The sequence below is a fragment of the Cyanistes caeruleus genome, chromosome 17, assembly GCF_971803275.1.
Source record: "Cyanistes caeruleus chromosome 17, bCyaCae1.hap1.1, whole genome shotgun sequence".
NCBI classification, from domain to species: Eukaryota; Metazoa; Chordata; class Aves; order Passeriformes; family Paridae; genus Cyanistes; species Cyanistes caeruleus.
The window spans coordinates 3,875,563-3,902,786 of NC_141717.1; the positions used below are offsets into that span (position 1 = coordinate 3,875,563).

The 27,224-nt window shown below is 42.5% G+C and overlaps 1 protein-coding gene across 16 annotated transcripts in view; it reads left to right on the top strand.

Moving 5' to 3' along the window:
* The window catches only part of RBFOX1 (RNA binding fox-1 homolog 1), a 1,112,502-nt gene that overhangs the window by 125,209 nt on the left and 960,069 nt on the right, over positions 1-27,224 (top strand). The window lies entirely within an intron of this gene.

Consider the following 27,224-nt stretch of genomic DNA (forward strand, 5'->3'; position numbering starts at 1 on the left):
TGGGAACTGAGCAGGGCTGGACCAGCAGGGAATTACATGGCCTAAAGGTGGGATATAACCTACCCTGTGCCTGCTGCATGCTTCATTCTCTGTAGAACAACATATTTTGGCAGGAAATGTGTGCCATAAACCAAAGTTACACTAAGGTGCTACGGATTTAGAGGGGCTGGTGATGCTCAGCACTGGCTGGTGTCACTCAGAGTTAATCATTCACTGCAGTCAAGTTCCTTCAATCTTTTTTTTTTTGTCTCTCTAAAGCAGTAATATCGTGCAACAGGCACTTTCCAAGTGCCTCTCCTAGGATAGTGCTGGGAATTGAAATGATATCACCCTGAACACTTCGTTTGGGTATTTCTCCCCCCACTCATTTTCTGATTATCTAATCTATAGCCCCTCAGACTTGAGGTTGTAGGAGTGTGGATTTATGCCAGAATAAGGAAATACTCAGCATTTTGAATGTTTGGCAACCCCCTTTTCCCTGTTTGCAGGCATGATTAATGTTGTTTTAAACATGAACATCAAACATTAACAGTTCCCTGTAAGGAGGAGGTGGTTGGACCTCCTCCAAATGAACACTGTCTTTCAGTTGGAAATCTCTGCCTTCTGAAACTGCTTAGTCACACCAACAGAAATGCAAAATAATATCTTGAAAAGTGAAAATGTGTACAAGAGATTTTTAGCTTCTCAGATGATTTGACACAATCCATTTTTTTACCCCATATAGTCGGTTTTGGAAGAATATCTTTCAATAATTCTTCCTGCACTGATGCTTCTTGCTGGAACATCTTGCTATACAAAGTCACAGCCTTCCTGTTAGTTTGTCAAATGTTAACTTTTCAGAACCTTCTGAGAGGTGGAGGTTTATTTTTAGAAACTTGGTTTTTTGTGCTTCATATATTTGCATGGAAATTAGGTTTGTGCCGGTTAAAAACGAATGTTTTGAAGAATGATGTAGTGTTTTTCTGGCTGAATGTGTTCTCTAAACTAGAAAATGTTTTTACAAGTGCAGAACAAGATTTGATGAACACCTGTCATTTTGTACTGAGAGAGTGGGGGGCTTTACTGAATTTCTTGGTCAAACTGTCTCAGGTTTTCTCTTTTTTTTTCTGTGACTGAATCATTTTGTTGTCTGTAACAAAGTGTCCTCAAACTCTGAGGTAGTGACTTAACAAACAATATTTCAATTGTCTTCCTCGAGCCTCAGTAGCTTGGACTTTAATTATTTTTTGCTTATTTTTGAGTGATGGAAAGTGTTCTGAAGGCATGTTTAGCAGTGCATTTTGATGTACTGAAGAGGGTTGTGATGGAAAGAGGAAAAGGTTTCCTGTTTTCCATGATATTTCTTATGCCACACTACAATGGCATAAAAATAATGAGTTAGGAGTTGAGCTTATTGCTCCTGAAATTACACTGTCTCTGTTGTTGTTTGGAAAATGGTTTGTTGTGATGGATGAGAAGGAACACGTAGATTTTTCAAGTGTGTTGCCAGATCATTGCTTATAGAACAGTCTGGTAATAAAAGGAGAGTTGACAGATAAGAATTCAAATGGACCTGAGAACGAATCATTGAATAATGTCCCACTTCCAGAGCCTGAAAAATCTTATTTCCAAGTTGTTTTCTTTTTTTTTTAATTTATTTTATTTTATTATTTTTTAAATAATTGTTGACTGCTTTTCCTGCTCTTAGTGACAGATCCTATATGAAAGTCTAATGCTGCTCAATCTCAGGCTGAATTCACATCTGTGTTACATCACTGAGACTGCATTGAAAGGGCTGGAGTCACTGTGATATAAAACTCCAGCAGGGAGTCAGATCTATCAAACTTCATGTTTCCTGATAGCTAGAGCTGCCTAATAGATTGTTTGCTAAATAATTCAAGATGTTTTCATTAAGCTGAGTGATTGAGTCTTTTAAAGCCTTTCTTTTGTTCTTAAATCTCATCAGGCAGTTGGTTGTACCTGCAGAGCTAAGAAAACCTAGCTGAAGGAATTATTGTTGGAAGCTTTAGGAAGTTGTAAAATTACTGTCTGCCACACTCTGGAGGGATGGATTTAGGCTGGATCCTTGGATTTCTGTCCCTTTTTCCTATGGATTCCTCTAAGTGCTGCACTCTTCTATCTGCAGCTTCACAGTCCTCTCTTAGGCTGCTTTAAATTCTCCTTCCTGCTTATTAAAGGTTTATGTTTTCTAAAGTGCCTTTGCTTTTCCCCCAGTCTCCATTTCTCACACTCTCGTCCATATATTGATATTTGATAACAAATATCATGTACTGTTTTTTAATCAAGAAATGCTGAAAAAAGGTAGTGGGAGTAAAATAGGACTCTTCAGGGTAATTCAGGAGGGACAATAATGATTTTTGCTGAGAAATAAAATCGCTGCAAGAATTGCTGCCTGTGATCTGAATAGAAATGTGATAGTACCTGAAATTACTTCATCTCTGCTGCTGCTTCAGGAGGAGTATCTATTAGCTGGGGATAATGGCGTGCAAAAGACCCAAAACCAGTGTATTTCTTTAAATTTCAGATTCCTATTGAATGGAATGGGTGTTAGCATTCTTAAAAAAAAATTAAATGAATCTGTCACTAGCAGGGAGAGAACAATAGAACTGAAAGCAAAAATAACTCTTCCCTGAGCATCATCACAGAGCATTTGGATAATGGGTTGGGTGGGAGGGGAGAGTCTTCTGCACAGGGGTAGAAGGAAAAGTGCTTTGTGCAGGCATCTCAAATAGTAACAGAGAGCTGATCTAAGACAACAAATCCAGGAAATACCTGGCTAAATTCAGTTTTATATCTCAAACTTATGTACAGAACTGAAAAACACTGAAAAAATAAAGTATTTACAGCTCTATCATGAGGATCAGAGAGTGGTTTATGATGAATGGAATACAGCAGGAGGGGAAAATTGTACCTGAGCTGCTTACTGTGGGAAGATTTTGTAAAATTTTCCATCACATTGCTGATCTGAGAATCCAGGCACATGAAATGTTGCTGTGTTAATGCACAGCAGATGGGAGAACTCAGGAGCAGGTACAGAATCCTGAGTTTTGCTCCTTCCACCTCCATCTGCTCACAGTGTTTTCCACCCTATTAATGCCCATGGCTGTGTGTTTTTATCCCAGCAGAGGAATTGGTCCAGTGGCTGGAGGTCACAGCCATTATTCCATGTATTATGGACAAGATTTCCACATTATGTGGAAATGTCTCCTTGAAAATACTCCAGGATCATTTAGATGATGAGACAGTGTTACTATTACTGGTTGTACAGGGAAAATCCTCAAATTAGAAATGCTCCTTAGTGATGAACAAAGTTAGGACAAACCAGTTATTCTTAGATTCAAACTCCTGTAATACATTGACAGCTTTGCCCAGTTCCATCAGCCTATACTTGTGTGTTGTTATTAAATCAGGTGCTGAATGTTGTTTATCAGGGGTAACCTTGCCTGGAGTGGTAATGGTGTGGTATTTACAGAGCTGGAGCTGATTTATTATTTGTAAGGAAGCAGATCTCCAGGATAAGTTGACACCAGTTGAGATTTTGAGTTTTTCATTGATTAAAATCAAGCTAGGTGTCGTCTTTTCTGGCAGGAGAGATGAAGCTGAGAAATTGCCCTGTTCTAGCAGCCTTCCTTCATTTCACCGTCAGAGATTATCCTGTGTTTGTGCTTTAGCCAAGGAGGTGAGAGACTAAACAAGAATAAACAATTTCCAATAGCAGAAAATTCAAGTGGCAACAAGCAGGTGAATCCAGAGAGCTGCTGAAATTCCAGGTATGCTCTGATAAAAGATCCTTGAATACTCATAAATCTGGTGTGGAAAGAAAAGCTGGGGTTGGACAGCAGCTCAACACACAGACACGAGACATGTCTAAAGAATAAATGGGGTCCTTTTAAAAGGAATTGTAGAAAAAGCAAAGGAGAAAAGCAAAAGCCTTTGCTGATGATCAAATTTTGGTACTACTAAATACTGGAATTCAGTGGACTTTCAGGGAGGAGCTTGTGAGCATGCTCACAATCTAAGAATAAATGAATGGAGCTGGAGAAAAAGCAGGAAAAGGCTGTGTCTGCAGCAGAGTTGTGTAAAAGCTGTGCAGAAGTTGATGTTTTTCACTGCCAGCAGTACTAAATTGTTTGTAGGGTTGTTATCTATCTCCCAGAGATAGATACAAGACACTGTAACAAAAAGGGCATAAAAATACATTTTGTACAGCACTTCTGTAATTTCTGCTTGCATCATCCAAGTGAAACTAAAGGGAAAGGGATCATTTTGCCTTGCTTGGTCTTTGAATCTTAGTTTTCAGTCAGGACTTGTGAAAATGTGCTGTTGGGAAAATAAATGAATATAATTATTGATTTGCATAAAAGTTTGCACAGCAAGACTCTAAACCATTTTATAGCTGCCCATCAAACCAGGTCAGCTTAGCTGTGGTGTGGGAATCACATCCCATTCATTTTGAGCTTCTGTCAGTCTTAGAGGCAAATAAATCAATGCATCATTATTATGAAAAGTATTTATAGTTCATGTCTATATTGTCTTTTTATTGTGGTTTTCTTTTGCATTCTACCCATATTAGCAGTGTTTAGTAAAGTACTAATATCCAGGATTTGAAAAGAAAACAAAACCAAGCAAACAAACTCCAAACTTGAAAACCTGCTTCTAGCATCCAGCCATAAAAACTTTTGGGAATTCTGATGAGAATCAGAATTTATATATCAGGATGAGAATAATTACATATATTTATATATATATTTATATATCAGGAGGGATATAAATCAGACAGCTGCCCCTGCCAGTGGTCCTCCTTAATAGCGGTGTTGTTTGGGAAAATGCAGTGTGATGTGTATTAAGGGCCAATTTATGGGGCTAAATCTTGTGAATTGCAGTAGAAATTGTGAATTGCTGTTTGTGTGAATTGCTATTCGTAGAAATGAAAAACCACGAGAGAACTGTTCCTTGTAGAGAAATCTCCATGGCATGACAAGAGAAAACTTGTCTCCCTATAAGGACTGATGAAAAGACTATTGTATAGCTGGTACTGATTTACCATCCCAGGTTTTGTCTCTACGTTTTCAGGTGGGAATGGAAAAGTTGGGTAGAGGGAGGAAAGGTTTCCAGAGGTTTTATTCTGGTTTCTTATTCTTGTAGTCCTGTTAATAAAGTTTCTTTATTCCTTTTAAGTTTTAAGCCTGTTTTTCCCTTTTCCTAATCCATATCTCACAGCCAGAAATGAGTGTCCTGGTGATTTTGGGGAGCTGTAGGAGCCAGCAGGGCTCAGAGCTGAGGGGCAGGAGGAGCAGGGCTCAGAGCTGAGGGGCAGGAGGAGCAGGGCAGGGCTCAGAGCTGAAGGGCAGGAGCGGGGCAGGGCTCAGAGCTGAGGGGCAGGAGGAGCAGGGCAGGGCTCAGAGCTGAGGGGCAGGAGGAGCAGGGCTCAGAGCTGAGGGGCAGGGGAGGCAGGGCAGGGCTCAGAGCTGAGGGGCAGGGACAGGGCTCAGAGCTGAGGGGCAGGAGGAGCAGGGCTCAGAGCTGCGGGGCAGGAGGAGCAGGGCAGGGCTCAGAGCTGCGGGGCAGGAGCGGGGCAGGGCTCAGAGCTGAGGGGCAGGAGCGGAGCAGGGCTCAGAGCTGAGGGGCAGGGGAGGCAGGGCAGGGCTCAGAGCTGAGGGGCAGGAGCGGCAGGGCAGGGCTCAGAGCTGAGGGGCAGGAGGAGCAGGGCAGGGCTCAGAGCTGCGGGGCAGGAGCGGGGCAGGGCTCAGAGCTGAGGGGCAGGAGCGGGGCAGGGCTCAGAGCTGCGGGGCAGGAGGAGCAGGGCAGGGCTCAGAGCTGAGGGGCAGGAGCGGGGCAGGGCTCAGAGCTGAGGGGCAGGAGCAGGGCAGGGCTCAGAGCTGAGGGGCAGGAGGAGCAGGGCTCAGAGCTGAGGGGCAGGAGCAGGGCAGGGCTCAGAGCTGAGGGGCAGGAGGAGCAGGGCAGGGCTCAGAGCTGAGGGGCAGGAGCGGGGCAGGGCTCAGAGCTGCGGGGCAGGAGGAGCAGGGCAGGGCTCAGAGCTGAGGGGCAGGAGGAGCAGGGCAGGGCTCAGCGCTGAGGGGCAGGAGGAGCAGGGCAGGGCTCAGAGCTGAGGGGCAGGAGGAGCAGGGCAGGGCTCAGAGCTGAGGGGCAGGAGCAGGGCAGGGCTCAGAGCTGAGGGGCAGGAGGAGCAGGGCAGGGCTCAGAGCTGAGGGGCAGGAGCGGGGCAGGGCTCAGCGCTGAGGGGCAGGAGGAGCAGGGCAGGGCTCAGAGCTGAGGGGCAGGAGGAGCAGGGCAGGGCTCAGAGCTGAGCCCAGCTCTCAGCAGGGCGCTGGCCGAGCTCCGGTGCCGGCGGTGATGCGCGATGCCGAGATGCCATCTAGTGACTGCGGGGAACAGCCTGCTCCCGGGGCCGAGGGACCGGCTCCTCTGCCCTGCTGCTCCTGCTCTGCTCACCCTGCCCTGCTGCTCCTGCTCTGCTCCTCCTGCCTTGCTCCTCCTGCCCTGCTCCTCCTGCCCTGCTGCTCCTGCTTTGCTCCTCCTGCCCTGCTCCCCTCGTTCTGCTCCCCCTGCCCCTCTCCCCTTGTTCTGCCCCCCCTGTCCCTCTCCCCTTGCCCTCTCCCCCTGCCCCGCTCCGGGGAGCTCAGCCCCACCCTCTGAGTGTTACTCAGTTGTTTTTTGTCCCGGAGAACGTTTTTCCCTCCGCTGAACTCGTGCTGTGCCGGGTGTGGGATGCTCGCTGCTCGGCTCTGGATTTTCACTGCTGCCTCCCATCTCACCGGGCTCCCTGCCAAACCCAAAGTGTGAATTTGGTGCAGCAGTGCTCTCACCTGGCAGAGAACACATGTAATAATGCTAGAAGAGAAGCTCTTTTGAATACAGAACATTTAAATCTTTGATTTTTAAAACAACCTAGATTCTTTCAAACTTCTGAGTATTTGTATGATTTTTTTTCTCCTGTCCATTATTGAAAGAAACATATTCTTTTTAAATTGCTGCTTAAAAATATCAGGTTCATAAAATGTCTGGGGTTTATTGTTGGGAAATTTGCTTTTTACTTTTAGTGGGAAAGCACCAGTTTGGCAGACAGAAATGAGCTACCACGTGCAATGGTCTCTGTTTTTTGCTTGTAATAGAGGTGGTTTGCTTGGAGAGAGTCAAATCTGGGAAAAATCACGTCTGAGGCGTTATATTTTTTTTTCCAGAACTAACCTTTATTGTGGGTTAGGTGGGAGTGTGCAGTGACAGTGTCCTCTTGGCCATATTAGCATGAGTGTGGAGGAAAATATCCTTGTCTGTATAAATGTCAGGTGATGGGAGGCTTTGCAGGATAGAATTTTGACACCTGAGAGTTCCAAGTCAGCAAAGTCCAGCACATCTCAGGAAAATGGATATAATCACCCTCTTCTTATTTACTTAGCAGGGAACAGAATGTCACTGCACTTTCCAAAAGTGTGAGTGTGTACAGATGGGGAGATGGCTGAAGGGGTGATTGGATAGATGTCCTCACACCACAGAGCACTTGGATATTCTTCATGTGAAACAAGTGAACACTCTGCTGGGGAAAGGTCAAAGCATTTGCTTCCAGCATTTTAGCAGGAATCTCTCAGCCCCAGAATAAGGATTTGTGGGTATCTGTTTAAATAGACACATCTGTGTTTGGATATTTGAAACATAAATGCAAATTAGGTGCAAAAATTAAAACAATTTGCAATTATCACACGTGGAGATTCTGGCAGTCTGACTGTATTAAGGTGAAGACCAAAATAGTGTGATATTGATCTTTTCCCTTGCCTGTTTGTGTAGTTCCATTGGAGCTGTGAAGGAAGTATTTGTGTTGAGGCACAGATTTGCTTCTGAGGAGATGGCTAAACATCCATTTAATGCAGAATACTATTAAAAAAAAAATGCAGGAAGAAATAAGCTCCCCAAAGCAATCTGTACTATTGATGTTTTTAAAAAAGGAAGGGGTTATGAGAGTAATTGAAGCAATTGCAAGTTCTGCCTGTTGCTCATCAGTGTTTTCCAATTTACATCCTAAGAAAACTGTCAGTAATTTCCTGCCTAAGTAAGATGGAAAGTGTTGTTAAGAGAACAACAGTGGTTGTACTTGGGGAGAGAATTGTGCATGATGCTTTATTCCAGTGTGGCCAGTAACAAGTATTATGAACCTTTATGAACCAGCAAGGATCTTTATTGTGGTCCTAAATTTCCTCAGCTTAGGACCTAGATGTAATGACTTGTAAAAGTGGAAATTTCCACTTTTACCTTTAATAACTTCTAATAAATATTCTTTCTAAGTTTTTTTTTTTCTCTAAATAGGTTGTGAACCTGCACATTTTTTGGCATTTGAAGTATTTTTAATTCTGTGTTTTGATCACTCAGTTGAATAGTGCTTCTCCTTCCTTGGGGAACATATAAGTTTTTTACTACTACAGGTTTTGCCACTGTTTTATTTTAAATTTATACACAACAATGGAAGAAATCTGCTGGTTTTTCTTCTATGTATACAAAAAGCCATAGCAGAATAATTCAGAATTACAGTCTGTATCTAAGTGTCTGTTTAATGCCACATGATTTTTGATTATGTAAAAGCCACTGGAAATTCTCCCATGAGTGAGTTGCCAGTGGAATGTTTATGGTGAGTTATAGCTGTTACTAATGCCAAATATTGTCAGAGTAAACTGTGGCTTTGATTAAACAGTTCTATAATGATGCTATCAAGGCCTCAAGCATCTGAAATATGGAAAACAAATGTGTGAAAGTACCAGCAAAGAGAAAAGTAAAACTGTGAGGCCTGAAGTGGATGTGCCAGAGTGTGGGTGTTTGTTATTCTGTCTTCATTAATAAAACACTTCATGAGCGCAGCAACAAAATGTGAGTCACTGACATGAAGGCAAGGAACTGGGACATGAAAGAGATTGAAATCTGATCCAAGAATCCCCAAATAGCAAGAATGGATTGTGATGTTCTTCTACAATATGGGAGAGAGCTTGAAATGCCTGTTTTGGAACTTGGTTTTTTTTTTGGATAAATGGAGTCACAGCTCTAATATTGCTGGGAAATTCATTACCTACAAGTGGGCAACAGATCTAACCCTCAAAGGAACATTTGAACCCAACAGCTAGTGAAACAAAGGATGGAGAGAGGATTTCCAGTGGGGTGTAGGGCAGTGAAATGAATGAAAAGTAGAATTACCCACTTGGAGAGGGAGTTTGTCCCAGTAAGACAAATTCACATGGATTCTGCACCACGAGCAGTGGTTTGCCTCTGGATCAGTGTGAGGGGAGTTTTGAGGTGAAAACATCAGTGGAGAAGGGAAATACACAGGGTAAAAATGACACCCCAGCGCTTCACAGGTAAACATTGTCTCTGTTACCTCCACTGACATAAATATCTGAAGTGTTGAAAATCCATTCTAGTATTCACAATGGCTGTTTGCTCATTAAATGAATTAATTCCTACAGAACACTGGGATGAATAATAAATATTGAATTTGAACTCCTGTTAGCGTCATATACTGTGGCTAATCTTCCCTCTCAGCTCATTGGGAGAGTGCAGGTGTAAAAGTTAATTAAAGTTAACTAAAGTCAAATGATCTCTTTAAGCTGGCAAACCAAGTTTTTCCTCTTTCAATCAAACCTTGCTGTTTTCATATTTTTAGTACAGAATATAGAATTGGTATTTTTAAATTTAAAAAGTAGTATTTTTATTTACCAATGAAATGATAAAAATTTTTTACTCTAATTGGGGGAGAAGAGTCAATGCTTTGACAAGAGTCTTGAAAGGTACTACACAAAAAACAAACATTTTTAATTTTTTATTATTTCCTGCTTTCCACTTTTCAAATCAATCTTCATGCAGAATTCTTTGTTTGAAAAATATTGTTTGCAGAACTGTAATTAAAAACAGAAGGTCAGCTGACCCATTTGCCACCTGCATCTTTTGGATTTTTGATATTTATAATAGAATTATGGACAGAAAAGAACTTGCCATGTAGCAACATATAGGTAAGGTCAGGGTTTACGTGAGTTTCTTTTCCTTCCCCTCTGGCAGAGCAGGTGTCACCATGAGCTGGGGCTGCTGCTGGACAAGGGGTTCTGTCCTGAGAGGCTGCTCTGGGAATTGTCCCCCTGGGCCAAGTGACACAAACCCACAGTGCCTCTACAGAGCACTTAAATCCCAGAATTTCCCCAGGCACAGAAAATCCCCAGTGGTGTTTTTCACGGGAATTACTCTGTGTGTTCTCAGCACAGCTCCAGGACCTGGATCTGCTGCAGCCCAGGGCCAAGGCAAGTGCAGCCCAGCAGGGTTGGAAACATCCCTCTGGAGAGGGGGAATTTCAGTGCTGTGCCTGCCTCACTCACTGCCAGCGAATATTTCAATATATTCTGAAGAGCAGAAGCCCTGTTCTTCTTTTCCTGCCTCGGTGTGTGAGAAATGCCCCCTTTGTGTGGGATTTTGGTGAGTGACCCCAGCAGAAGATGCTAACTTAGATGAAGTGTTTGTGAAAGACACATTTGTGGCCTTCAGGTGTTATGTCTCTAATACCTTAAAAATATTTTAAGGCTACACTGTGTGCCTGCTGTTAATATTAATTTCAGGAGTCTTTTTATCTTTTCTCCTGGGTCCTAAATATGTCTTTAGGAATTCCTTTAGCCCTGAACTGACATCTCTCTTCTTCTCAGTTAAAAGTACATTTATTCACTTGAAAGAACTGGGACAGAACCATTGTCACATACATATTTCCTACATTCTCTGATTAAAACTCAGGTGGAAGCCAGGCATGTTTGGATATCCTCTATCCTAGCATGTAGCCAGGGGCCTTTTACTGCTTGATACAAATTGGACACCTTTTATATGTTATAGGAAAAAAATATCAGAGCTAAAAAAGTGATTTGTTGCAGCTTTGCAACCGGGCTTTGTGCAAGGGCAGCCAGTGCTTTTTGTTTTATGGAAATATGGCACTAAATCTTCCAAGTTCTCATGGAGACTATTAAAAGAACTGTTGTGGTTCACTCTGTGGTGATGGGTCATTGCAAAAAGGAGTTGGGATTGGTGATTTTTGTGGTGTTTGTGGTCACCTGGAAGAAAGCAGAGCAATTTAGAGAACAAAGCCTCTGTGCTCTTGTGTGTCATGGAATCCTACAAACCATGGGAGCCATCTCTCCACACTAAGAAACCCTTCTGGTGGTGATCTGGGTTACAAAATAAATTATTCTTCATGACAAAACCATGGAATGATGATCCAGCCTCAGGGGTGTTTTCATCTCAGAATTCTGACCATTTGAGCCATTGATACACTGGCAAACTGCATCTCCTCCCCCAGGTTCATCTGTGTGACAAGTGCTGTGTGAGCAGGGCTGCTATTCCAACATTTGTTCTTTGTAAAAACTTCACGAGTGCCTAAGGTGCATCTGTTCTGCTTTATGGTCCTGTACTTTGTTCACGTGGGCTTGTGATTTGTTTTCTACTCAGGGTTCAGCCTTTCTGAACATTTCCCCTTTCCTGAGGGACTCTGTTAGGAAATGCTTTTTGATCAAAACGAGATGGATAAATAGACTCCAACTTCATTCATTAAACCAGATAAGGCAGCTCTCCATGCTTGTACCTTTTTCCCCTTTAAGTTGGAATTACTATTTTATTTTTAATAGGGAAAGTTGTATGTATCCTTGAGCCCAAACTAACAACAGAATTTGATGAGGGAGAGCCCTCCTGCTTTAATATGCTGGTCCCAGCATTCTGGATTACCCAAGGCATGTGTTAATGCAGAGGTATTTGCTCTCTAGACCTTCAGGCATTGGGGTGAACTTCTGTCTGATAATCAGAGCCCGGTGTTTGCTGCACATCCTCGTGCTATCTGTGCATTATTAGCAGCTTCTGAGCTGGTTTCCCAGTGAACCTGATTTCCATGTGCTGCTCTGCCCAGCCCATCCTGCTGTGGACCAGATGCTCATTCTGCTCTGCAGCACCCACGTCCAAAAGATGGCATTTGCCAGGATTATCCCAGGTCACTCTGAAAAGCTGTGGAATTAATTAATTGTCTTGGTTTAGGAAGCTGGCCAGTGCATAAAGAATGAGGTGAAATAACCCATTAATACAATAAATAATATAATATAATATAATATAATATAATATAATATAATATAATATAATTAATATAATTAATATAATTAATATAATTAATATAATATATAGATTAACTATATTATATTATATTATATTATATTATATTATATTATATTATATTATATTATATTATATTAATAATATGATATAATATGGTATATATAATATGTTATAATATAATAATGCAGGGGTTATAAGATAAACCCCTCTGCACAAGAAGACTAACCAATTGTGTTGGGAAGTCCTAGCTGGAGATACCTGGAAATGTACAGAACACATCTTTCTAAATGAAGAGGATAAATGGAAAGCAGGTAAAAACTGATTAGTAAAACAAATGGTGGGATTTGTGTTTTTGAAAAGGGAATAAATATCCCAGCCTGTGAATGTAGTTAAATTCCTGTGTCTCCTTTACAGAGGTGAGTCCTGCTGCAGAACCTTCTCTGGGTTATCAAAGACTCTGCTTGGTCTGGCTCCTGCAGCTTCCAAAGTCTCACCTGCAACCCAACAGAACCAAACAAAGGCATTTCAGTGTTTGACTGTGTTTGCAAAGGCCTGGATTTCATGTGCTCTGTCTCTATTTGGCCTTCCTCCCATTGTCAATGATATAACTGCAAGTGAGGAGGAGAAATTAAGTGGCTTTGCAGAGGTCCTGTTCTCACATCTGGATGTGCTTTCATCTGGTTTTATCTCCCTGTGTTTTTCTGGTTTAATAAATTCCTGAGTTATCTGAAGAATGGTGCTATAAAAAGGGAGTTATCTGAAGTTCAAATCCTAGGAAAACATACATTTTAACATCTTTTTCCACTTCAGCTGTACAGTATCTCTATGCTATCCTGCAGTCTCTGTGTACAAAACCTTCTAAACTTCCTTTATTTTCTCAGGATTAGACAGGGAAACTTAGGTTTCTCAAAGTAAAATATTTACTTCTCCCATGCTGTTGTTAGTGTGTTTTTTATGGTCTGTCCACCCCCAGGTTTGGCTGTACTATGTAGAACATACTCCCCAGCATGAACAACTCTGAAATCCCCAGTAATCACAGTAAAATCCTGTCATTTGCCCTTGACTTCTGATAGCAAGATCTGGTTTCACCAATTCCTGATTAGCTGTATTAGCAGGTCGGCATAATTTCTACAGGCAAATTCGCTGTCCCCTTAATGATAAATGGAGCTGCTCTCCCTTTATTTAACATGTTCTCCCTGGGGACTATTATGGTGTCAACAGCATTTTGAAAAATTGCTGCAGGAATAATGAGGACAGGGAAGTATGTTTGTGCCCATTTCATTCATCCACTTCTGTCCCTTTTTCACTTACTCTGTAGCCTCTCAGTCTTGTCTGAGCCACTTAAAGAAGGAAAGGCTGGAAGATTTTTTTTTTTTCCAGTGGTATTTCCCCTGTCTAGTTTTGCTTAGAAATACCAGTTCAAGGTCGGATTAATTGGGATGGGGGAGGAAAGATTTTTGTTGCTTGATTTGTAAGAACTTCCACTTGGTTATTTTACAGAGCATTTATTTTTGTGTGTTGGGTAACCTCTAAATGCTTGCTGCCATCAGTTCTGCCAATTGTTCCTCCTTACAATGAGGAAATCACATAAATGCAGCAAAGGAGAAGGAATATGTATTTTCTTTTTCGGCCAAACTAAGAATTGCAAATGCAAAAGCTTCATTTCTGAATGTGATGGTGCTCTTTCATAACACAGAGACTCTGTGTGGGGGTCATGTGTCTCTCTTTAAAGAGATTTTTTATGGCACTTACATATTCTGTATTTTTTTCAGAACTTTGAAGGTTTAGAATTGATTCCAAGAGCCACAGACTTTCCCAGTGCATGTTGTGCATATATTTAACCTTCAGCACAGACCCTTTTCCCTCTCGAAGACCTTCCATTTCAAGCCGTGGAGCTTGTTCTGTATGTCCCCTATGATCCAAAAAAAGTGTTTTGCTGCTTTTTACGATGCATGGCTCCTGTTTATCTATCACATTTCTGTTCCAATCAATCAAGAGTGAGACTGCTAAGAGTTTGCCCTCCTCAGGCTCTGTGCAGCTGGGGGGGATGACTCTGACAAGGGGCTCTGGGGCTCTACAAGCCCCTCCAAAGACACTCATTTATGATGGCTGAACCAGTCTTACAGCAGATTACTGGAGGGATTCAAAATTGACCACTACGGTGCCTAAAGAGTACGGAGAATTTTTATTTTGCAGTGTTTTCTACCTGAAGAGCTTCAAATCATTGAAATCAAAAGATTAAGACAGACTCATTTGAAAAGGGGATGAGAGCAATCCTGTGTCACAGCAAGCCTTTAGCAGGGGGTACTGGAATGAAAACCTTGATGCAAACACCCCTCCAGCCACAGGGGTTGGAGTGCACCCTTCAGCGGTGGGAAGGGCACAGGCAGCTGAGCTCAGGCTTTACAGTTGTATTTTAAATGACATATTTTAAACACAGTGTGTTTCAGCTCAGGGAGGTTGGGTTTGATCTTTCCCTTTGTTTGTCAGAAGGTGAACACATCAAGAGCGGCGTGTGTGACTGACAGCATCGCTCCTCCGAGCTCCTGGCCGTGCAGAAATGGAGCAGTGCCCGGGAGCTGGGCTGAAAGCAAATGTCAGCATCCACAGATGTGAGATGAGCCTTCCAGCTGTTCCCTGTGTGCTCAGGTGTGCTGCTTATCCTGGGAGCAGCACGAGGGAATGCCAAACTCTGGAGCTGCGCTGTGGTGGTCACAGCTCCAGCTCTGGCGTTAGCCTGAGAGTCACAGCCATCAGCAGAGACATCATTTAATGGTGGGAGTTTTGGTTGCTTTATTATTAAATTGAATGAAAGTACATGCAGGTGCTCATGTTTTAAAGACACTGACAAGTATTGTTGTACTGCTGACCCTAATGAAGCACGTTCAGTTTTTACCTTTTCAAGGCATATCACTATTTCCCAATGTCAAACATAACCTTTATAACCAATAGACAAACTGAGGACCTTGTAAGGCTGCTTCTTCTCATGATGCAAATTTCAGAGCAAATGGAGTCCATTAACAAGATTAGCAGTGCAAAAAGGCAAAGTTCAAGGTAAAGAAACAATCCAAGCTTTTCCAAAGGTAAAACTTGGTGTTATTGTGCTCCAGCTATGCGTATAATGTTTTCTTTGGTTTCTTTTCTCCATTTAGAATAAATTGACATAGAATAGAATGTTATTTATCTAGAAGTAACCAGCATTTTAGAAGAGAAAGTAATTCTTAGGACACTGTGTTTTGCTTTTTAGAAAGCTATGATTTCCAATCCATTGCAATATTAACAGGCAGCTATTTAATAGTTTAAAGTGGTGAAAGAAAAGAGTTTGCTCTTGAATAGGAGCATTTATGATTACAGAGGGTATTTTTTTGAATATGAGGAGGGAACATGCAGGGGAAAGAGAATCCCAGCTTGCAGAAATTGAATGGTTTTCAGTGAGGACAATTATGCCTTTAATTTCCATCCACTGGCAGCCTTATTATTGTAATAAGGCCATGACAAGGGTCTTTAACCAGTGCACCTTCAGCTTTTGTCTTCAGTCATCACTGAAGTATGATTTTAAAATTACATTCTCCTTTTACAAAGGCCTCATTCTCTGAAGATATTGAACATGCTGAAAAGATTGTTGAAATTTTGGATACCAGGATGAATTAATTATGGTGTGTAGGCCGTGCTGTGATGGTGCTGCTGCGATGTTGCTACTGCTGTTTTCTGAGCAGTTCCATTGTTAATCTCTGCTTTTTACTGTTTTATCAGCTGTCATTGTAACTTCATCTTGTAAACACTTCAGAGTGATGAACTTATCTTGGTTTTGGGGCTTGGCACAACTGGGCTTTGATTCTTGAATGAAATAAGACACTAAAAGACTCAGAATGTCATCAGAAGACAAAGATGCTCATTTTAAGGATTTTTTCCTCTTGCTTATAAATACTTTTATTCACTTGCTCTGCTCTATAAGTGCTGAGTTTTGAATCTCTCCTATAGCGTCTTGGGGCCTCTCTTCCAATGTTTGATCATATTCCTGATTAAATTTGTTTTTTCTTTTTCTAGTTGGCAGTTCCTGCATATTCCAGGCTGTGTCTGTACCTGTCCTTGCTGTGCCCCTGTGCCCAGCTCTGGTTCTCTTTCCCAAAACTGCCTTAAGGGAGCAGAAGGGAGCCAGGGCTTCCCTCAGCTGCCTGTTCCCTCTGGAATGGCTGAGCCAAGCCCGGTGTGTCCTGCTCAGTGCTCAGTGCTGCAGTCCCTGACATCTGCATGGCTCTGCTGCCCTGCTCTGCTGTGCCAGGCTGGCTCAGACTGAGCCCCCAAACCAGACACACGTTTGGGTGCACAAGGAAAGGCTCATTTCTCCCAACCTCAGTCTTGCCAGGTCCTATGACACCCTCCTAACAGCCATGAAAACACTGAATTTTACTTTGTTTGCCAGTCCTGAGCAGCCAGGCCTGTCATGCACAGTGACAATTCCCAGAATCATAGGACACTTGGTTTTTTCCTTTTTTATTTCCCTTGAGAAAGTTTCTAGTCCCAGCAGATGTTGGAACACTTGAGATGTGGACCCAAGAGCTCAGGGAGCAAAGCCAACTAGAGATGATCCTAAATCTTACAGAGATGGCTTTCAAGGTGGTTTCAGTCCCCTGGAATTCTGGAGATGCAGCCCTGGAGATCCTTTCCAGGCTCTGGATGAATCCTCCCCTGTGAGATGTGGGGTTTGTGCCTGGCTGTCAGACACTGAGGAGCACCTGGCAGCAGGAGGAACCCTCTCCTTCAGAAATGCCCACCAATTCCCACTGAATTCCCACCAGTTCAGTTCCCTCAGCCTGTGTGTTTTAGGCAGAGCCCCCTGCCAGTGTGGCCTTGATTTCTAGGCTGGGATGATCAAATAAGCTAAATCAGGAAGGTAAATAACACCAAGTAACCAGTTCAGTGCTGGGTGCCCTCAGGGCTTTTTCAGTGTTTCATCAACACCAAAAAAAAAGTGATTATTTCTGGAAAGTCTAAGTGCACATGTGTGTATGGATGTAAACTAATTTCATATTATTGTGTGCATGGGGAATTGGGTGTGGGTTAGGATCTCAAAGTCAATTTTGTGTCTTTTAACAAGTGACAAAGAGAAAATTAGTTCTAGTGACAGAGACAACATTTAAGCAATGTGTTAATACAAGCTTTAAGTCCTTTTGTGTATTTTTTGCTGTAAAAGAGCAAAGTTAATGAAGGGAGGTAATCTTTGGGCAGAGACTGGAAAAGCTGATGTGATGTGATTTAATGATGATATTCTGCATTTATTTTCGGTGAAGTTGTGTAAAGCAAATGCCTTCAGGCTCAGAAGGATGCACTGATACCTCTCTACAATGTCCAGAGGCCTGTTTTTAACAAAATTCAGATTTATATTATTGATTTTGGGAAGTGCTGAGTTGCCATATTGCAAATACAAAAATAGTCTGATCCTGTTCAATTCTGCATAAATAACACCAAAACTTTTTTTATTTAGAGATGTGGGAGCTCTCAGCTAACTTCCCCTTTTTTCTACCCCCGTTGTACCATTTGTAGTTTATCTCTGATGTTTACCTACGTAACATTCAGGTGGTGCCAGCAGTTGTGAGGCCACTGCTGCTGTTGGGGTCATGTATTAAAGCAATAAAGAAATAAAATACATATGAAATGAAATGAAATGAAATGAAATGAAATGAAATGAAATAAAATGAAATAAAATAAAATATATATGAAATGAAATGAAATGAAATGAAATTAAATAAAATAAAATAAATAATAAAATAAAATAAAAATAAATAAAATAAAATTTAAAATAAATAATAAAATAAATAAGAATAACAAATCAATAAAGAAATAAAATAAATAATAAATAAAATAATATCATTAATAAATTAAATAATAAAAATAAATATTAATTTCAGCCATTAAATTCATTAAATTATTAAAAATAAATATAGAATTCAGCTGTTGCATTACTTGCAAACTCATGCCAAGGAGCTGCTGAGCAGGGAACATGGGCACTGCTGCTCTGTTCTCTCCCTGTCAAGAAGCAGCTTGGCAAAACCAGAAGGGATATTTGCAAAGAAAACATGGTATTCCTGACAGGGCCTCAGCAGCTCTCAGTCCTCATCTCTGGTGCTTCTGGTGGGAGCTGTCCCTGCAGGGCTGCAGGGGGGGCTGCAGGGCTGGCTGCAGTGGGGGCTGCAGGGCTGGCTGCAGGGGGGGCTGCAGGGGGGGCTGCAGGGCTGGCTGCAGGGCTGGCTGCAGGGCTGGCTGCAGGGGGGGCTGCAGGGCTGGCTGCAGGGGGGCCTGCAGGGGGGGCTGCAGGGCTGGCTGCAGGGGAGGCTGCAGGGGGGGCTGCAGGGCTGGCTGCAGGGCTGGCTGCAGGGCTGGCTGCAGGGGTGGCTGCAGGGGGGGCTGCAGGGGTGCCTCTGCTGTCTGTGGCTGCACTGGAGCTCTGCAGCACACCCGGCAAACCCTGCTGAAAGGTTCCATCAGCTGCCTCTGCTCTGTGGCACCTTCTCAAAGATCAAACCCAGCTGCTCTCCTTGTGCCAAAACTGATTTGGATCTGATTTGAACTGATTTGAGCCCTTTTGGGGCTACCTGAAAAGAGAGACCAGACAGAGTTCAGGGAATAAAAAGCAGTTCTGTTCATTGAAGGCCTTCAGGTACATTGGGGGCAGAGGAAGCCCCCAGGGGCTGCACCCAAAATGGGCCACAGGCCATGGCTTTCACACTTTTATCAGTTTGTTCCATTTGCACATTGGGGGTTCATCTTCCAATTCCAGCTTCAGGGAATGAAGTCATTTACCCCCAGTTTGCTGCCCCCAACTCACTTTTGTTTCCATTTCTGGGGCCTGAGGCACTGAGGTGTCCTGGATTGCCAGGCCTGGAGAGGAATTGCTGCGCCTGAGCAAAACGGGGAAGCAGCAGCTCACACTGTGTGTGGAGTTTGGAGTTACACACTAAAGAACTGCAGGGTTGTAAATATATGAAAAATATAAAAGCTCAAATCCTAAGGCATGGTTCCTCCTGATGCTGTTGGGAGATGTGAGGTGTTTGCTGTGGACAGAGCAGGCCTGCACTCACCAGTGCCCACTGGCCCCTCACAGAACACAGCTCAGAGCAGATTTAAACCCCTAAAGTGCAGAGCTGAAAGAACACTGAAGGTTCCTGGAATTAAACATGGAGGAATTAATTATAGTGGAGAGAAATCCATCCACTTTAGTTTCAGGAATGATTTTTAAATGTGGAAAATCTCCACAGTAGTGATATTTGGGAGCCTTATTCAGTGCTGCTGGTTGCCTGGATAAACAATACTGCACCATGTTTATCTCTCAGTCCATCACTCAGTTGTTCTCACTGTCTCTTTCTCTCCTTTCCCACAGTGTGATATTTTTGTGTTTCAAAACAAAGGCTCTCACTTTTTTCAGTGTGAACATTTAAACTATGCCAAATGTAAATTTGCTTACTAAATACCCCAGTTTTCTCAGAACAGAATGGCACTGCATTGTTTTCTAAAGAACATTTAAAAATGCACTTTAATTTCAGGAGAAATCAGACAGCCAATTCTGATATGAGTCAGTTGTACATGCAGACCCAGCTCTGTTCTCAGCATACCTGCCCTGCCTTACCCAACCTTTTTGTCCTCTAGGAATGGTAGAACTTCTCTTACCTTTCTCATAGCAAAATAAAGTAAGATAAGTTTGCCTTTATTTAGCTTCTTTCCCTGCAGCTTGTGATTTATGATAGCAAAAGGATATGGCAGTGGCTGTCTCCCCAAAATTCCAATTTTTCAGCTTTCTAAACTTCAGGCATTCTGGAAGATGAGCAAATAGTGTTTTCTAGAGATCTCTTTACTCTGCCTGTTCTTCTAAGTCTGAATATGGAATATAAATCCATCATAAAATTCAAGTCCTTGGATTTAAATTAAAGGTGCTATAGTTGGGGAATCTAAATACTTTGCCAGGGATCTTTCTTTTCAGATGCAGGCCCACGTATACTGTGAATTCTTTCTCCTTTCCAAGTGGAATTTATTATGTAGTGGCTGGAATTAGGGACCAAGAGATTTCCTCTTGTTATTAATGTAAATAGATAGTATTTCCACTGAAGGGATCCTAAATTGTTTCAATCCATTGGGACACATGAGCAGGATCTTTCTGGAAGGACAAAACAGATACAAGAAATTTTTAGCAAGAAGCTAAAGCAGATGAAAAACACCCAAACCAAGAAATTGTAAAATATGATGGCAGCAATAATTGCCTGCTAAAATCGAGAATTTGGTAACAATGAATCCAAGTTCAATTTTGATTTCTAGGGCAGGATTAATATAATTCTATGGAAAAATGGGATTTCCAACTCTCTGCAATGAAACTCTCAGCAAACTGGCAACATTTTACCCAGCAAATGCAGTAACAGCTCACCTCACAGTATCCAGCTGTTTACCTTCCATCTGCACATGTATCAGCCTGCCCTTCCTTTGAAAGGTTTTTTTTTCTCTTAAAAGTTCCAAGCAGGGGGACTATTAGCAAGATGGATCTCTAGCAAAGTATATTCAATAATGTGTAATATAAGGAAATATTTAATTGGCACTGCTTTTTAAAATGCCTGGCAGTCTCTAGACATTAATTTGGCAAATGTCTAAAGCCTGAATAATATTTCTCCAAGCAGTTAAAAAGCCTAGGGAACACAATAGGAAGATCTGGACCATTAAAATAGTTAACTCAATGTTTTGGTATTTGAGCAGTAACAGAACTAAGGTAGGACTAAAATTCTAGGATCATTTTGAAGTATCTCTGTCTCATTTCCCTTTATAGCCTCATGCAGATGCTAATCCATCATGTTATTTTGTAGGACCTCAGAAAGTTTAAAGGTTGTTTAGTTGGTGGAAGTGCTCAGGGTGATTACTTCTAGTTTGCTTATTCTGCACTTTTTTTATAAAACAGTAACATTTTATGCCCAGTAAGCTCTATTACTCCTCATTTGTTTGTAATGCTTCACGTCACACGCAGGTGCCAGGTACCTGGGTTATTATTCATTTTTGAAAAATGCTTAGTGCTGTTCCTCGCACTGCCTCCTGCAGCAAACGGGCTCTGATTGATGGTGCTCAGCCCCTGCAGCTCCCCAGGCTGGGGCTGCTACTGCCACAGCTCCCCAAAAACACCCCACAGACACTGCTCTGGGCAGCCCAAGCAGGACTCTTCCCATTTGGATGCATTTTGGATGTGTTTTTCTTTAGGAAAGTTGGGTATATTTAACACTTTATTTTTATCTATCATTTAAGTGGCCAAAATATTTTATTAAAGGATTTATAGGAGTGTTGTCTATGATTTAGAGCATATTTATTAAATCAAAGAATACATTTTATAAGTTTTAGCTGGTTAAGTGCAACGAAGTTTATTAGAACATCTATTAACAAACTGCAGGTCCTGTAATTCACCATGGAGGTGTGCCCATGACAATAAGCAGTGATGGGTCGTGATGACAGCCACAATGCTGAGGCTCTAAATATGGATTTCCATCTCTTGATGTGCAGGTTTGGATGGAGAAAGGGTTGATTTTCCCACCAGCCTGCAGCAACCCATGCAAGCTGAACCCCAAAACTGAGAACTGTGGGCATGTTATGAGAATGAATCAATAACTGGGATAGAAACTCTAGCTCTGGGGTTCAGGCCAGGGCCTGGACAAGCTGTAAATATTAAGTTAAAGAATTAATTTCTTTCTTTAGCAGCTGGGAGCAGAGCAAGGCCTTTAGCATTGTTAAGGAAGACACTCTCGGGTGCTGTTTGTGCCTCCTCCTGTAAAGGCACCTGTTGTTAAATTTTCTGTGCTGAATCCATTAAGACTTCATTAGGGGGGTGGAAAGCTTTGAAGAAAATCAGATTCAATTACCTCTGTATTTTCAGATGCTGGGTGAGGTAATCTTTAGACCTCATTGCTTTGTTGAAGCTGTTGTAATGGTACAAAGCTTTTTGCTCTCACGGTCTTACAGCAGTGGAGAAGTTTAAGGAGGGATGACAGGTTAAAATGGAGCAAGGTCAGAAGGCGAGTTACTGCTCCACAGAATGATGTAGGTTTGGTATTGACTTGTCATCTCAGTTCCTTCCAGTGATGCCACTTGCCCTAAAGGCTCAAAGCAGAGTCTTTATTGTGGGACTGGTTTGTGTCACTCCTGTGTCATGGGCACACCTTCCATGGGGCAGCTTTGCAGGACTGGCCTCTCTGGTGGGTGGCCATGGTCTGGGGAGCAGAGGGGAGCGTGGGCTGCCAGACACAGACTGTTCCCATCAGTTCCTTACATAGCAGGGGTCTCTCCTCGCTCTGGGGCTGAGTTCTAGATCCCTCTTTGCTGTTTACATAGGAGTTGTTCAGCTTATTCTTTTATTTTGTTAAAGATGAAGTTGTCGCCTGCTAGGAACAATCACTGGTTAAACTGATGTGTAGGGAGCCACAGGATCTCCCTTAGCTCTTGTGCTTCCAAAATCTGCCTTTGTCCAGTCAGCTCTACAGTGTCTCACCTGTGGGCAGATCCTGATTGAGGGGCTCAAGAAAATCTCTCAGGGACTGACATTTGTACCAGCAGCTGACAGGAGAGAGGGAGGGGAAAAAAGGAAAGAGGCTGAGGATGTGTGGGGTTCTGGGTTATGAGTTTTAATTATTCACAGTTCTTCCCTGTACTGGGCATGGTCCCATGCATGAAATGAATAGAAAAACAACCATTTGTGGTTACTGGGAAATTCATGAGCAAGAGAGCAGAGACTTTTGTCCTTAATTCTAAAGCAGTTCTACCATTTTAGGGTGTGTTTATATGATGTACTATGAGAGATAAGAAGAAATGGGGACATTTTTCAGGCCTGGTTTCTGAGAGGGAACAGACCTGCATTTAGACCCCCTGAAATACTCGGCCTATTTCCAATAGCAATGCCTCAAACTCCATTTAAAAAGCTGGGCTTGATGTCTGTGAGTGGAACCTGAGTGTGGTTCTCCTTTGAAGAGCTGAGGAGCAGCAGCTCAGGCCATCAGCTGAAGCTTCTCTCTGCTCTGTGGGCAGTGGAACGTGCTCAGGTGAGTCACTTGCAGCCAGGGAATACAGATTGGGGCCATATTTCACTTGGTGATGAACTAAATCACTTAGGGAAAGAGTCTTAGCTAGGGTTTTACAACAATTTTGTTTTTCCCAAGAGGCAATCAGGAGCTCTAGCTAATTTATCTGCCAGTTTGGGGTACTGAGTTCTTGACTGCATTTCCTTCTGCTTCTCAAGGTAGTGAAAGCACGGAGCCCTTCAGGATTAAGTCTCTTGTCAAGAGCAGAGACACTCACACCACCACTGCCCTTGTGATTAGCCATGGAGAGCCAGAATCCCCACAGCAGCAGGGATTTCAGTAGTGCTGAGCACAGCAGAGGTGATCCCTATCGACACAATTGCTCCATGGTTTTTAGAAAGGGATGCTTGCAATTGCATCCATTCAATGGGAAATTCTTAAAGCGCAATTCCTCCCCAAAGTGCAGTTGTTTTGCAGGCAGGGTGTGTTTCATGTCACACAGTGGAGCCTCCTGAATCAGCCACTGCTGAGGGTGGTGGTGGTTCACACCTGCCCATCAGCCTGTGTTAGCAGAGCTGGCCTCACTCAGCAGCTAAAATACAAACAGGGTAATGACTCCCATGTCCCAGAAGCTCTGCCAAACTGTGGAGCACACCTGTATTCTCAAGTCTTTGCTGTACTCAGAGCTAACACACATTTCTTACCAGGGTTCAATACTTTTTTACATACACAATGCAGAGAACATGTTCAAAATAACTACTTGAAGCCAAGCTGATAAAACAAGCAGCTGTAAATTGTCACAAATTATGCCCTGGATTGCAAACAGTGCCAGCAAGGGTGGATGAGGCTGAACCATGATATCTAGAACCATGAGGATATAGATTAATTACATACAATAGGAGAGATACCAAGCTGATCATATGTGTTGCTCAGCTGAAGCCCAGGCAAATGGGGACAGAAAGGCAACTGGCATTCTGCAGGGAAGAAGCAGCCTAAAACCTGACCTGCAAATGTCTGAAGTGCAGTAAATCAGAGAAATCAGAGGGTTTGGCTGAAGCTCAACATGACTTTGTGCAACAGAGCCTGGTTTAAAACATACATCAGGCTCATCACACACCTCCCAACAGGACTGGCAGTGATGTCCCTGCTTTTTGAGGATGCCCTTGTGTGTTCAAAGTGCCTGTTTCCCTGCATGCCATTTGCATTAGCATTTTAAATGTTGGTCTCCATAAAAAAGCCTATATGGTACATTTTCAGCTTACAAACGAGGCTGGGAGTTAGGGCAATGTTCACCTGGAGGGTCATATATTTCATGCTTCACTGCTTTCTGCTGCTGATTTCTGAGGTAATCTGCAGTGTCTCTGAGAAGAGGTGCCAGTTACTGTGCCATGATTGCTGTTTGGGGAAGTGTGATGTTAAAATGTCTGTCTGGCAGGCAGATTAACCACAGATTTATATGCATTTGCTGAGAAAAAGATTTGGCATTCTAAATTCTGATTTCTAATTGGAAATAAGCAGGATTTTATACTCTCCCTCCACCTCTTTTTCCCCCTCATGAAGCACAAAGAATAAGAATAAACTCAGATATTTACTGGGATCTTTTTGTTACTTGGGCAATGTTCTTTTATAATTTAGGTGTGTATTGGTCATCTCCTGCAGGTTCCTATATTCCTTCTCCCTTGATTGTTTCAGTTCTCAGGAATCCTTGGGAAAAAATATTCCTTTTATAGTTTCTCTGCTGTGTTTCTTCTTCAATATCAGTTTATCAGCTGGAGATGCTTATTATGCTATTTAAGAGAAAAACTTGTCATCTCCAGGTAACTGGAAGTCTTCTTCCTGGAGTTAAAGCAGGCTTACCTGGGGCCTGGCCTCTTTTCTTTCCAGCCAGCACTGCAATATTGAGTTTTCTCTGAAAATTGAAGCCTTCTCTTACTCCTCTTGTGTTTCATCCATTGGTGAAACTCTCCTGGAGGATTGCTGCACTTCCAGGATAGTTCCTTATTTTACTGAATCTCTCGTAAGACACTGGTCTGGGTTAGAGTGTCCTTTCCTTGCAGATGGGATCCTTTCCCTCAGTTCTTCAGCTTTTCCCCAGGCATCCAGGACACACTGGAATCTACAGCTTCTCTTGGGAAGGACACTTCCCAAACCACTGCTGAGAACATTATGCATTCAACTACAGACATTTTCATAAAACAGCCACAGACCTTTTTTAAAGAGAAAACAAATAACAAAATACTTTTTTTTTAAAAAAAGCCTATACTTATATACCTTTGAATAAATACACTAAAAGACTTGCTGGAAAAAGTAAGAGGAATCGTTTCAGAAGTATTAGATGCAAAGAGAAAGCAAAACCAGGAGAAGATCAGAGAAAAGGAGAAAGGACAAAAGAAACAGATGCTGAAACAGTGGTGGTTTAGTGTTTTTGTTGTTAATAGTTTGTTCAATCATTTATGTTCTAATTGTTCTAATTTATTTATTTATTTATCTATTAAATTTGGCTTTTCACTGTCTTGAAGTCCTTTAGCCAATAAAATCTGGGGCAAGAAGTCTGGTGTCTTGGAATCAAATAAAAAAACCCAAAAAGACTACTTTTGTACTATAAATATTTTCTCCAGAAGCCAGTGACTGTAGATGTGTTTGTCCCTGGTGTCAGGTCTGTCAGTCTTGTTGTGATGTGGTGACCAGAGGGGCCTGCAGGGCCAGGCTGTCTCTGCCATGGAGCTCATCTCCCCCAGAACAGCCCCAGGGAGGAGAGGAGAGGAGAGGAGAGGAGAGGAGAGGAGAGGAGAGGAGAGGAGAGGAGAGGAGAGGAGAGGAGAGGAGAGGAGAGGAGAGGAGAGGAGAGGAGAGGAGAGGAGAGGAGAGGAGAGGAGAGGAGAGGAGAGGAGAGGAGAGGAGAGGAGAGGAGAGGAGAGGAGAGGAGAGGAGAGGAGAGGAGAGGAGAGGAGAGGAGAGGAGAGGAGAGGAGAGGAGAGGAGAGGAGAGGAGAGGAGAGGAGAGGAGAGGAGAGGAGAGGAGAGGAGAGGAGAGGAGAGGAGAGGCTGCTGTCAGCTGCACGGGGCTTTGCAGAGGAATTCACAGCTCAGTGGATGTGGGGATATCAGGAGAGGAGTGCGAGGGTAGAACTGTCACCAGGTGAAGACAAAGATCATTAAAAGTGCCACATGCTCCAGCCTGTCAAAGCTTTACAGGGGAAATATTCAGTATTCTAGAAACGGAACTTGATGGGGCTCAGGAAGAAATTTTTTGTGACACTTTTCCTGATAAAAGCTTTTCTCAAACCACACACCACAAAATGCTGGGCTGCAAAGGGACTGGAGCCTCTTCCTAGCTCTTTGCAGACTTTGATGGAGATGACATTGCAGACAAGGGAAAAAAAAGGCTTCTGACATGCAGAGCCTTTTGGTCTTTGAGTGTTGCGCTGACTGAATGACCTTGTGAAAAAAGGAAAGTGTTCAAAACAAGATCTGTAGGTGGATGCTCTGCTTGATATTTGCAAGGTTGTGGGTAAGGCATTTACTAGGACTATAAGTGCATTTGGCATTTTCCTACTTCAATGGTTTGAAAATGAAGCAAAAGGAAATGTTTAGAAATTTTTGTAAAGTCATTTTAACAAGAAATAACAGTCTGCTGAATTTGAAACCATAAACAATAGAGAACTTGCCACAGCAACACTCCCAACTCAGAATGCTTTAAAGTTTTGAAGTTGAGAAAGCACCCACTTTAGTCTCTGTATTTTCAAAATGGCACATTTTTTCTCCCCAAGTTGATTTAATTATTCTGTTTTGAAATTTCAGTTCAATTTGGATACACATTTAAAAGTAAAAGTGAAATATAAGTCAAAACTATTTAACAAAGCGTGATTGACTTAAACTGACAAGTTCAGTGCATTGAAATTTGTGACATTTTACTGAAAGCAGGCAAACACACATTGATACCTTTAACATTTTCCTGGGCTAAAATGGAAGGAGGGAAAAAACCCCACCACATTTTGTGCTTAGGCTCCAGCTGGAATCCATCACACGTGCACTGGGCTCTCAGTGCTGCTGCACACCAGGCTCC